Consider the following 14,472-nt stretch of genomic DNA (forward strand, 5'->3'; position numbering starts at 1 on the left):
GCGATAGCCACAATACTCCTAAAGCAGTGTTGGGTTACACCTTCATAGTCAAATATTTATCTTCTCCTGGTCGGGGAAATTAGGAAATATCTCAGGGTCATGCTCTGGATAGAGGATGGAGAAATATCTGAATGTTGACTAAATCTCTGTTCTTGTCAGCAAGCTTTAGGGTTAACATTCCTGGATAGCTTGACTGTAACTAAAGAGCCTTCCTCACTAACAATTCCTCCAAATGTATAGGCAGCGTATTTCAGGAGGCATTTTATTCTGGAAAACCAAATTGTCACAAGCTACTTTTGGAGTGAAATACCGTTTATTAATGTTTATAAAAGTTGTTTATTAATAAAGGATACCACACAGTGATACCGCAATATACCACACCATCAAGTCTTTTCTTTTTTTTAACTCTGGCTTTCATTGTTTGCACATTTCCGTCTAGTGGCTGTGGATCGTCCTGTTTATAATTATCACTCACTCAACCCATTGGGCAGGCTGGCACAGGGAAGCAACAAAGTCCCTCCCCTTCTGTCTGTCTCTGGCCATCTTCCTCACAGTTCCCTGAAACTATTACTGTCAAATGTTTAATGTATGCTCATCTTTTATTTCTTATTTGGAGCAAAGGTTTCTTATTTCCATTTTCCATTTTCCATTTCCTCTATGTTGATTTAAAGAAATGTAGAAAACAACAACAGGTATCTATTGTATTATATACCACTTATTATTCAGACATTAAAACATAAACTCACTCCTAAAAGTTGAACTGCGCAGAGAGTGGAGTTATTAACCACACTAACTGTCTGTTTTTCAAATAAAGGCTGAAAGCAAAGCAGTAAAACCTGGAGATTCCTGGTCAGAAAATAAATGATTTTGGCGGCACAAAAACTGTTGAGCTGTCTACAGCTGTTGGATAAGTCCTGGTGAAATACTGTACCCTTCATGTCTGACTTACTAAAGGCTGGTACCAAGGTTACGACTTTGCTCCCCGGGTTGTGATGGCGGCGGAGGAATGTTCAAATGCGAGTTGATCGGTTCTTAACAGCTTGGACCTCAGGTTATGGTTGTCAGTTATGAATACCAGTTATAATATGCCTTCTTTCCAATGACCGTTGAATTGATTTGTACAACATAATGATCTATCTCTGTCCATTTCTCTGTTTTTCGTTTTTTTTTTTTTTTCTGTTTTTTGTCTCTCTTGCTCGATCAGTAAAAATATATAATTTAATTGGTGATGTAATCCTAGTGAATGAACGACTTGAGAGGAAATAGTGTATACATGCCTCTTGCATCTTGTCTGTTCCTCCTCCTCCTTCGCGTCCTTCTCAGCTCCTCTGAACACATGCTCTCAAGATGGCTGCTCTCCCTCACCTGGGCACGATGCCATGTTTCACCTCTGACAAGCTGCACACCTGCATCTGACATTGGTTTCCCCCCAGAGTCTGCCTGGGCAGAAGAGTCTCTACTCTAGAGGTTAGGGTGTGTGGGACTCGCAGCCGAGAGGTTCTGGGTTCAAAAACCCTCATGTCCAAAGTCTACCTGTGTGGCGTGTGTCGTAAACGGTGAACCGGTGATCTCTCTTTCTCTTCATCTCACATCTGTTTTTGTGTTGCTCATGTCCATTAAAGATAAGCCTGACTTCTGCTACCATTTACGGAAAGTTTGTAAAACTTTAAGCCTTGAATCAAATCTTGTATAATAAGTTGAGCTGTGAGCTGGGGCCGTGGAACCAGAGGTCAAAAGGTCAGGGTTTAGAGGTCACGCTGGGTGAATGAGGGGTTAGGACCACAGCATTCCTCTATCTGATACAACACACTCCGAGCTGTGGCAGATATCGCTTTGACTAAGTAAGGCTCACATGTTTGGATGTCTGAAGCATTAAGAGAAATCCCCAAAAAATAAAATTGAAACAAAATCTTTCATCATCATATAATTTCCTCCAACACTCCTCCGCTCTCTGTCCCCATTTCTTACATCAAATTTAACCATGAGTTTTCAATATCCCGTTTGGGATTAATAAAGTCTTATTTTGTCTATATATATTTGTGTGTGTGTGTGTATATGTGTGAATTACTGAGTCTACAAAATGTAGAATTATTTTTTTTATTATGCATTCTCATCATTATTAGTCCCAATCCGTTGGCAGAACTAGCTGTAGGCAATCTCGCGGCGCTGTATGGGATCATCGGGTTCATCATGCGTCCGCAGAGACGGTGGACGTGCTGGGGCGGTTTTTCCCGGCCGTGGCCGGCGCCAACAACGCGAGCGTGACCGTGGATGAGTCCCAGTGTTCCACTCTCCACATCGGCCAGTACGCCTCGCTCACCCTGCCCACCCAGCAGGCGGTCGGACCGAGGTACCGTCGTCACTGGCTATCTCAAGGTTTATTTTACAAAGGATTTAGAAGGGAGGATAGTGTAGTGTTGAGGGTGTGTGACTCCCAGCTGACTCCCTGGTTTATATGTAGGCGAGATGCCTCCTAACCCCTGCGTGCTGCTTCATGACCTGTACTCCATCTGGATTGACATACAATCCTTTGGAAAAAAAACAACTGCCAAATTGCTTGATTAATAAATGGCAATAGTCTTAAACAGTAATTATTTGATTAATGCTTGGTAATAAAGTGCATTAGAGATTTGATTAGACAAGTTTAGATTAAGTTGATTTGATCATATCCAGATGGATTAAGATGAACTGTATTTAAGCACCGAGGCGTCCATGTGTTGATAACGGGTGTTGATGTACACGGGTGCTCCTCCTCCTCCTCCTCCTCCTCCAGGTTTGCGGAGGAGTTCAGTGTGCTCCTGGAGGTCCTCAGCTGGCAGCGGGAGGAGGAGCGCTCCCTGCTCACCCTGCTGGACTACGACCTCCACCTCCACCTGCAGATCCGCCTCGGACCCCACTCCCTCACCTACATCTCCACCCAGCATCGAGACTACGAGTGCGTCTCAATACCTCGCCCCCACACCGCCACATTTTTACCAATACCACTTCCACCACCGCCTGCGCCACCAGCATCGTCACCGCTACCACTTATACCACCACCTACACCACCACCATCTTTACAAATACCTCCGCCTACACCACCACCGACACCATCACCATCTCCACCACTACCACTTACACCACCACCATCTCCTCAGCTACCACTTACACCACCACCATCTCCACCACTGCCACCTAAACCACCTACACCACCACCATCTCCTCAACTACGACTTACACCACCACCATCGACACCGATGCCACCTACACCACCACCAATACCACCATCATCACCTCCTCCACCACCACCTCTCCCCAAAACCAACCAACCTCCAGAACCAACACTCTCCAATACCTTCGCCAGCTCCATAATAACCACCAACACCACACACAACATCCATCAACACTAATAGCGGCGGCTGTGATCCATGCTGGCTCTAAACTCTTGGGTCTGATCCGTGCTTTGATCCTCCCCCAGGTTCCCGGTAGGGGATCTGCATGACGGCCAGTGGCACCGGGTGTCCGTGGGGGTCTCGGTGGCGGGGCTGGAGCTGTATGTGGACTGCAGCCTGGTGGAGAGGGTGCACTGGCCCTACCGGGGCCAGGGCATCAGCACCGAGGGCCTGGTGATACTGGGGGGGATCCTGGAGAGCTTCGAGACCCCGTTTGAGGTGAGAGCGCCGACACTGGAGGCCCTGGTGGTCTGTATTACACATAGCCTTAACTAGTTAACTAGTACTTGTACATTTGGAAACAAACAGTTAAAAAAAAAAGGTAGAGTGGTTCATACACTATTAATCAAATATGTTTTGATTAATCCTATTTTATGTGATTTATTTTTCTACTACATTCATACTATCAAGCCTCGCCGCTCATTTGATCTTCCCTCTACTGTTTTTGTGTTGTTGATGGTGTGCATTACACACACTTATCCTCCCCGTGACTGATTGAGGAACTAGGGGCCCATGTGGAATAACATTCCCTACATCCCATGTTCTGGCTGAAATATGAGCCACCCGCCACCAGGTCGAGGAAAGTGGCAGCAGAACAGCCTCTTACACGCTCTTCCATCATGCACCTCTCCCAGCGGACCGCAGGCAGTCTGTGTCTGATGAACGATGTGTGTGTGTGTGAAGGGGGGGGAGACCGCCGTCCTCTCGGCAATGCCTTATCTCCGTGCTGTGTCCACAGGGTGCGATGAGGCAGCTGACCCTTGTGATGGGGGACCCCGACGCAGCGAGACATCACTGTACTCTCCATCCACCCGAGTGTCCACGCCCCGCCCACAGAACCCCCAGAACGGAGCTCTCACGTCGGGTAACACACGCAGCCTGAGCCCCCCCCTGCCCTGGATGTCACGTGTTTCTCTGTACATGACATCACTCAATGTGCTTTTCTTCCTTTTGTTTCTTCTTCTTGTACTGTAGTTTTACTTTCACATCATGCTAGATGATTAGCCAAACGAACACCATCATTCAAATTGTGCTTGTTTAATCTAACAAATGGTATCAAATTATTAATGTTCATGTTTTGTTAAATCTGTTGATTTGTACTTCCGTTTTACTTCAATAACTTCAGTGATATTATCAGGTATTTAAATATGGATACACCTGGTAATAATGCACACCTTTTCGTGTTGTAGTGTAGTACTTGTAAACCTTAATTTGATGGACTTCAGGTGAAGTTAAAGTGTGATATTTAATGATTTTACTAAACGTGAACACTCTCCTCTGGATATTTTGGCGCAGGGCTCCGAGTCGTTCTATGGTGTCTTTAGCAGCGGTGGTGGCAGCGGTGTTTTCAGCATGGCGGAGGGTTCCGGTGACGACGGGGATGACCAGCTGGTGAGTCGATCAGCATAGGAAGCCTTTGGGTCCTGTTGCTCCGTGGCTGACGTAGCGCTGGGGAAGTCGAAGGCTGGGTGATTTAGTCTGCAGTTCAAGTTCTTCCCTGAGGCATCGCTCCACAGGGAACGGGGGAACCTGGGGGGGCGGTGTCTGGGGGACAATTCTTATCACCGTGACCGACACACGTGTACAAATAGCAGACTACACGTACATGCAAGTCGTAGATCCTGTGTGATTGTGGTGATGAAAACCGCAGCGTCGTAAAAGGCAGTAAACATGAACTCCATGTTGTGGTGGACTTCAAAGATGAGATTTTGAATCATAGTATTTCCTCAGAAGAAGAAATTCTTCTCTCATTCAATCTCCCAAAACTTTTTTCTTTGTCTACTGATCTGGAACGCCGGGAATTGATTAAAAAAATTCCAAAGCGATGCTTATGACATCAATGACTTCTATGTATGCGTGTGTGTGTGTGTGTGTGTGTGTGTGTGTGTGTGTGTGTGTGTGTGTGTGTGTGTGTGTGTGTGTGTGTGTGTGTGTGTGTGTGTGTGTGTGTGTGTGTGTGTGTGGTTTCCTTATGGGTCAGTTAGTTGACATGAATGTTTCCTGGAGGGGTCGTTTTGGGGGATCATCTCTCGTTTGTCAGTTATCGTGGCTCTCTCTGCTGTTGCGTGTTCCACATGTCAAAGCTGTTCTCTGTTTCTCAACAATGCAAACAAAGAACAGATGTAGGTTCCTCTGCCCTGTCTGTATCATCAAACGGTTTGATTAACAGACACCGATCGAGACAGAAAGCTCTAGAAGGTCACTTCTGGGTTACTCCTTTTGATATCATCTCAATAATCATCGCTGGTAGACATTATGCATTGCACTACTGCAGGTTTATACTGTGATGTTACCAAATCAAAATCCACATCATGTTCAAATGTGTAGACAAATGTAAAATATATATAGAAATATATATGTTATGTGTAGCCTTAAAGTGGCATTGAGAGAGAGAGAGAGAGAAACACCGCAAATAACCTTGGGCTAGAACCGACTCTGGATCGCTACCCTAAGGACTGAGCCTTAACCGTATGCGCCCTCCCTGTTAAGCCAGCGGACCGCCCCATAAGTAGCTTTTTTTATAGCAGTATATGTGACACTCGTTTCATCTGGTGACTCACATGTTTGTTTTGAAGAGAAACTCAATAGTCTGATTTCATCCTTTTATTTATATATATATATATTCCACAATGTTTCAGTCATGATAAAAGCGTGAGTAAATATGTGTGTACTCCATTGCAGTCCCTTTTGCAGGATTTAATTAATATCTAAACCTGTAGTTATAATGTTGACATCATGTTGGCATCTTCTTTGAACCAGTAAACCTGGAGGTCACAGAGAGACGGTTTAGAGTATGTTACCTCAAATTTATCTGAACTTCTGTTTACTCCCACGCTGCACGGCAGGAGTAAACATTCTAAAGAACTGGTGCCGCGCCGGGTGTAGAGGTTGTTCTTTCTACTTGTACACTATCCGGTACCCACAGAGTAGTGTTTAAGTATCTCTGTACTCGTACTCTCCCAGAGTAGCATTTCATTATCCATGTAAGGTAGTGTTTTGCGTTCCTCTGTTCTCTGTTTTCCTATCATCTCCGATCACATCGCTTTCTCCTCCTCTTGTCCCGGTAAACCGAACTATGTGTGCCTTGTCATTTCACCGTCACCGACCACAGCCCGCGTGTCACACGGTGCCCCGGGAGACAACAAACCCTGTGGTGTAACTCTCTCTTGTCCGACAAGATGTTGGGTTCCCTCTTCCTGTGAACACGGTACACCAGCACTACCCCTACAGCCCAACACAAACCACATGTCGGACAACCACATGTTGGCCTCCGGTATGGCCGCTGTTGACAGTCACTATAGCAGCCCTGTTTATAAAGAGACACAAAGTGTGTATTCATAATCGCCAATGGTCAACCCCATCACTTACCTCTGTTGTTCACCCCGGTTGCCATGGTTATTGCCATGGTTCTTGAGACATTAACCAGCACCTTAACCAGCTCCTTAACCATGGAAATCTTGGGTAGTCTTGAGGCGTAGTGCTCTCTTCCAAACACACACTTCTCTCTCCTCCAACACTGGAGAAGTGGAAGGTGGGGGAGGATAGGGGGAGGGCTGGGGCGCTTTGGTTGAGGATGGTGAGGCTGTGGTGGGACCGGAGAGGCTTGGCGCAGGGAGGGGAGGATGGAGCTGGGCAGGGGTGTGTACCGATGGGGTTGGCACTAGGAGCCAGGTCGGGACGTCAGCTAACTGTAGTCCTACTGTACTGGGGAGGGTTCAGGAGGAGGGGCCTGGGACAGGGCAGTACAGTGGGCTGTAGAGCCCAGCGGTACCACAGCTGAGCGTGGACATGCTGAAGCCATGTGGTTCCTGTTAGACCTGCTCCTGGTCTGCCTCCTGCTGCAGGACCCGCTCTGCCTCGCGGGAACACACACCGGCACTCAGGCGGTAGGTGGAGGGGTGATGGAGGGATGGAGGGATGTATAGAGGGATGGATGGATGGATGGAGGGATTAAGTTGTCAAGGGTATAATTGCACTTGCACAGTCAAACTCTTGCTGGTTTTGTGTTTTATTTTATTATATAAAAGTGTTGTGTTTTTATGTGTTCATTATCTATTTTTGTACTTGCGTTGTCAGAGGACAATATTTCCTAATTTTCTGCAGTGCATAGTGATGTGTCAATCAAGTATCAAATGCCTAGGATGTATTATTTAATCATTAGTCTTTCAATAATGAAAACAAACTACTGTCGAATCTGTCACTGGTCAGATGACTGGCCTATTCACTCAGGAGTATTGGGTATGATTCATATGGTTGACAGTAGCTGGTTATGGTTCTTGCTATGGTTTCCCTCCCTGAGCTGAACCGGTTGCTGCTTCAGTAACCCGATAGCGTGACGCACTACGTCAGGTATACACGCGCGTATTAGCTCCCTGTTCGCCTTCATGCGGTTCGTCCTTAGTTACAGTATGCCTCTTCTTGGCATACAATCCCTGGTTCTTGTTCATTCATGGAATTCTCTTTTCGATGTTTCCAGGGTACCTCTCTGCGGAAAGGCTCTGTGTTCAATCCCCAGGGCCCGCCGCCTAACTGTAGGTCATTCTAGACTAGAGCATTATGTCATTACACCGACCTGCTCCTTCATGACGTGTATCTATGTTCACTGAGGGTGTTAGCATCTGCCATGTAGGCATCTGCTATGATGACTAGAATATAAATGTCAGTCTCTTTTATTCCTCATTCATGGTTTCTCGTCCTCTCTGCCAGTTTTCTGTAAGGTTCCTCTGGTAGTTAAAAGTGGTTTACTATGTCGTTGCTGTTTTGGTTTCTTGGTCGGTTATCTCTCTCTTTGTAAAGTAAATGTTTATTATCTTGCTGAGACTAAATAAAGGCTGAATAGTGTATCTTGCTGCAGTTCCAGAGGTCAGGGAAGACATTCCTGGTTCCTACAACATGAGGGAGCATCAGTTACCCCCTGCTGACCTCACGTGCACTTCCCTGCCTCACATGCACATCTGGGTACTTTAGAGTAGACAACAAAACTGCTTCACAAACACACACAGGAAGAGCATCAATGTATTGATATTAATAACTAATGCAAAACTTAGTATTCCAGGTAATTCAATTGAAAAGTGATAACATATAGACCATCCATCCTTATGTATGTGAAGGGACAGGGGTGTCGTGCCATATGGCATGTTTGAGACTGTAACTGAAATCAGATTCCAAAACTCTCAACACTCTCAACCAATCAGAGCACTCATGTCATAATTTATCACTTTGTTGTCATCACAGGTAACAAGAGTTTGAACCAATAGCAGCAGCTCTCAGCTGCAGGTCACCGCCCTCACTCAAAGTCAACCTTTTGACCTCACCGAGAGCATGGAACATTTTCTTACCCTTAGAGTTAGACCAGTATAAATGGTGCTAACCAGTTTAGTTGAACTAATTCTAACTGGTCTTAACCATTATAATTGAACCAGTTAACTAATGCAGTCAATCCAGTCCCCACAAGTGCAGTTGAACCAGTACAGTTAGACCAATTCTAACTGATTATAACCAACCCTAGAAACTACAATTTAAACAGGGCAACCCTGTACAGTTAAACCAGTCCTAACCAGTGCAGTTAACCAGGTCTAACCAGTATAATCTATTGGTAGTATAGTCTTAACTAGTACAGTCATAACCAGTACTGGCAGAAGTCTTATCCAGTACACTTAAACCACTGCTACCCAGTGTTAACCAGTGCAGTTAAACCACTGCTACCCAATGTTAACCAGTACACTTAAACCACTGCTACCCAGTGTTAACCAGTACACTTAAACCACTGCAACCCAGTGTTAACCAGTGCAGTTAAACCACTGCAACTCGGTCTTAACCAGTACATTTAATAACCAGGATGACCGGTGTGACACATGGCTAACCAATGTATGACCAGTCTTAAGCAGTTGTACGGTACAGCTAGTGACCAGCGCGTTCCAGTACTGTGTACGATCCAGGGCAAAGTGCTACAGTTGCTGGTTGTTGGACGGGAGTGTGACGTTGGTGTTTGCTCTGCTATTTCTGCTCGTGATGACGTGTGATTATTCAAGCAGCGCGGCCTCCTCCTCTTCCTCCCCCTCTTCCTCCCCCTCTTCCTCCTCATATAAAACATTTGGTTGTACTACCCGTTGGTACGCTCTGCCACTGTCAACACACTAGAGACAGACCCTCGCACAGTGGCAGTATAAGCAAACTCTCTTTCTGTCTGTGTCTCTCCCTCTCTGTCTGTCTCTCTGTGTGTGTCTCTCTGTCTGTCTGTCTTTCTGCCTGTGTCTCTCCCTCTCTGTCTGTCTCTCTGTGTGTGTCTCTCTGTCTGTCTGTCTGTCTGTCTGTCTTTCTGCCTGTGTCTCTCTCGTTCTGCTTTTTGCCACGAATGTTGACCTGACTGTGAGTTTAATCAGAGTAAAGCTGGTGTGTGTGTGTGTGTGTGTGTGTGTGTGTGTGTGTGTGTGTGTGTGTGTGTGTGTGTGTGTGTGTGTGTGTGTGTGTGTGTGTGTGTGTGTGTGTGTGTGTGTGTGTGTGTGTGTGTGTGTGTGTGTACCTGTACTTGCTCCGGTTCTCATAAATACTCAGGAGATGTTCAGAAGTCCCCTCCAGACTTGGAATATTGACCCCCATTTGACAACAGAGTCGTGATGTGTCTGTGTCTGCATATCTGTCTGTATGTGTGTGTACATGTTTCTTCAAGTTCTCAGTGAACCTCAACCTAGTTGTGTGTATATGTGTGTGAAAGAAAGAATGCTGAGAGTGTGTCTGTGTCTGTGCATGGGTGTCAGAATATTGGTCGCCTGAAGTGCACCAAACTGCTGTTTAATGGTAAACTTTACTAAATATTATAATACTATAATACTTCTTTCCTTGTTTCCCAGAATCCCCTGCCGCAGAGCGTTCCTATAGAGTCAACCCATGGCGATGAATCGGAGACCGGCTTCCCACTGGTCGCAGAAACCACATTCCTTCACGGAGACAGGGGGCACTCCGACACTAAACTCCCCGAGGTCATCCAGTCCTCCGACGAAAAAGGGGGAAAACCCACCTGGGAGATATTCCGGTCGGACGCGACCACACACGACATCATCGACCTCGACGGGAACGCGCAAAACTGGCTCAACGTCAGCTTCTACGCCGAGGAACACGTGATTCCGTCGGTGAAACCTGTCCCTCCGGAACACGGGAAGACCACAAGTGTGATTGGTTCCCGTCCGCAGACGCCAGCCAATGACGTGCGAGGGCCTGCTGTTCAGCCGGGAGAGGCTTTACCAACGGAGGCAAGAAAAGAAGGGGAAGTCATCGTCGTCGGTTCGCAGAACAGGAAGTACCGACTCGTGGCTGGACCTCCCGGCCCGGTTGGGCCGTGGGGAAAAAGAGTGGGTCTCTCTCTCTCTCCCTCTGTCTCTCTGTCTCTCTCTATTTTCGTTTCCCCCGTTTGGAACGGCAGAACAGATATCTTTTGTTACTGTCCATGAATGACTCAAGCCATTAGAAAGGGCACAAAAACACACACAGGATGCAGGACATTAATTTCCCCTGGTGAGTTATGTCATGGCCACAGTGCCTATCCCCCGCTCTATAATCAGACCTATATTTGGTTCTAAGGGGAGGTTGCCATTGTGTTGAACAAACTAAAACCACATCAGCGCATAACCCTACCCCTCGGTGCACGTCCACTTAGAGAGATGACGGGGGCCAAACAGGAGGAACTGTTTAAGACGTGAGAAGCTAGCAAGGCGCCACAGGGACCCTACTCTTTTCCTAGAGATGCCTTGTAGCTGCTGCCAGCCACCGCCGGCCGGTGCCAGGCCAGCCACTGGTCAGGCCGCTGGGCTGTTAGCGTGTGGTCAGCGCTGGCTCACTGGTTCTCTGTCTCCCATAGGGATGCGCCGGCAGAGAGGGCGACTTCGGCTTCCCTGGCGACAAGGTAGGAAGTGTGCTGCTAGTCATTTGGTTGTTTTGATGTTTTCAGTGCTTATCTTTTGTAAAAGAAAATAATAAATTAGGGATTTAAAAACATTGAATGCACCGGGGAATAAGATGGAAAATGTGAGAAGAGACGTTGGCCTCGTTCGAGCCCAGAGTGATTCTAGATGAATGGTTAATGATGTATGGTTTGGAAATTCAGTCGGCGGGATGGAACATGATCACACATTAGCCCAGTCATTTTCTTTTCCTCAACGGCCCGACAATGATGGGTCTACTGTTCAGTTGAACACATCAAAAGTGTCCGGTCTCCAAAGCCCTCAATGTATTTTTGTAGTTACATTGTCATGGAAACCGGGTGTTTGCCCCGCTGCTCCAGGGTTCCCAGGGGGTTCCAGGCCTGGAGGGGTGGAGAGGGGAGCCAGGGCCTCCCGGGCCACCAGGGCTGCCCACCCTGTACCTCGGCAGGAACACTAAAGACGACTGGGCCGCTTTCTCTGTACGTGGGGCAGGTTTGGACATCGAAAGCCCAACTCATATTCCTTTGGCGACAGAAATGACACACAAAAAAAAAACCACACAAAAACACACAAAGCTCCTTTTCTGTGTCTGTGTGTACCGGCGTCGCACAATGCATGACTTGACACCAGACTTTCTCATCTACACATTTTGCTTTATGTACCTATTGCATCTTCCTGTATACACAACGTATTTACTGTAGCCTGCCATATTTGTCATGGAAAATTGACATTAGTATATGATTATTAAAAAACAAGAAAAAAAAAATATATATTACTGGAGCAATACAAAAAAGGGAAACAGCATGCAAGGACATGCTGGACATGTACCCCTTCAGTGTGGCTTGGTAAGGATGCACTACGAAAGGCTAGAGTCTACAGACTGCCGTCTCAACCATGTTCTGTGTAGTAACTAGTGAGCTATAGAACTATTGTTAATGTGTACGCTTCATATGGTTGAGAACATTATAGCCTACAGTGCGTCTTTAAGAGAGTTTAACTAGCTCAGTTGGAACTGGAACAGTTGGAACTGGAACAGTGAGTGAAGTACATCCACAGTGGTTTAGCTAGCTAGTTATTATCTTAAGGCAAACACTAAAACCAGCCCGGTTCTAGAAGTCTACAGTTCTAGAATGATTACACTCTGCCTATTTCTGATCTTTTGTATTGGTGCAGAGTGACATCACCTGGCATTGATTTCAGCCAGAAGGGGCAATTGCCGTGCTTATATTTAGAAAAAAATGCTTATATTTAGAAAGAAAAACAAAAACATCCTCATCCCTTCTGTTTCATTCTGTGTTCTTTCACCTTTTTGAATAATCTGCCTCATCACTATGTATTAAATTCTAATATTGACATGTGATCACTAGACTAGTATCAAACACTATCTGATCACTAGACTAGTATCAAACCCCATCTGATCACTAGACTAGTATCAAACCCCATCTGATCACTAGACTAGTATCAAACCCCATCTGATCACTAGACTAGTATCAAACCCTGTCTGATCACTAGACTAGTATCAAACCCCATCTGATCACTAGACTAGTATCAAACCCCATCTGATCACTAGACTAGTATCAAACCCTATCTGATCACTAGACTGGTATCAAACCCCATCTGATCACTAGACTAGTATCAAACCCCATCTGATCACTAGACTAGTATCAAACCCCATCTGATCACTAGACTGGAGTACACCAACAAAACTCTGTGAACTCATCTGTGAACAATATCATAATAGTAAAACGCTCTGCCTCCCAGTACCTTCACATTACCGGGTTCAATCCCCAAAGTCTAGAGTCTACCTGTAGGCCTCCTTGAGCAAGATTAACCCTAACCCCTGCTTGATCCTTAATGACGTGTATCCAAACACCTTTAATGTAAACCATTGAACATACAGTAGCTGTACAGTCAGGGAAAATTATTTTTAAGAAGTGTAGCACGCACATGGATCTGGCCGCACACGCTGCCTCTCACTCCTGTGTGTTTGTTCCAGGCATTATACACATATACACAACAAGACCCCCCACCCTGACACCCGCTGCCACCCATGGTCACCCCACCGACCACAACCTCTTCAAACACCCCGTTACCACACACACACACACATCATAGACCTCCCCCACACCCCCTGCCCACCCCCACCAGACTCCACCACCACCACCTCCCTGCCCTCTCTCCTGGGTCAGCGCTGTGTCTCGGCTGCCCCCCTTGCGGTGGTCGGGGGGCTGCGTCGGGGCTGAATGGAGCCCAGTGTTGGCCCTCTCGTCGGGGAGACAGTGGCTGCTCTGACTGGCTGCTAAGCTGCTCCAGACCCGTAGCTAAGATTACTAGGGGAGGTCTGACACTCACTGCCACCACACACATGCACACTGACACACACAAACACTCAGAAACACACTCACCCGGGAACACTCACACACATACACACACTCCAACACACTGACACACACTCACTCGGGAACACTCGCACGAATGCACACACTCAAACACACTGACACACACTCACTCGGGAACACACACATGCAGAAACACAGACACTCAGAAGGCATACACACACTCAAACACACTGACACACACTCACAAGGGAACACACACACACACACACACACACACACACACACACACACACACACACACACACATTCTTGTCTTTCCCAATTGCGGGGGCCACACATTATTCACCCAATTGTGGGGTCCACCCTTTCCAGTGCTCCTACAGCTCTGTAAAAAATCAGGGAAGCTAAAAAAAAAATCTTTTTAATTACCAGCACTTCAAATTTAAAGATTTCCAAACTTTTGTCCAAAAAGTTTTTTGCCCAATTATGGGGTCCGGTTTCTAGCACAAAGACCTCGTGAGGTCCAATTGTATACACACATATTTCTAGCACAAAGACCTTGTGAGGTCCACTTGTACACACATATTTCTAGCACAAAGACCTTGTGAGGTCCACTTGTACACACATATTTCTAGCACAAAGACCTTGTGAGGTCCACTTGTACACACATATTTCTAGTCTTTATATCTTCACGAGGCTCAAAGAAACTAAGAGAAGACATTAGTAATTTCCATTGTTTTAACTTTATTCTCAAAGAGCAACATTTGTTTTTTAACCAAAAAA

This window comes from Micromesistius poutassou (assembly GCF_964030765.1).
Source record: "Micromesistius poutassou genome assembly, chromosome: 5".
In the NCBI taxonomy this organism is placed as follows: Eukaryota; Metazoa; Chordata; class Actinopteri; order Gadiformes; family Gadidae; genus Micromesistius; species Micromesistius poutassou.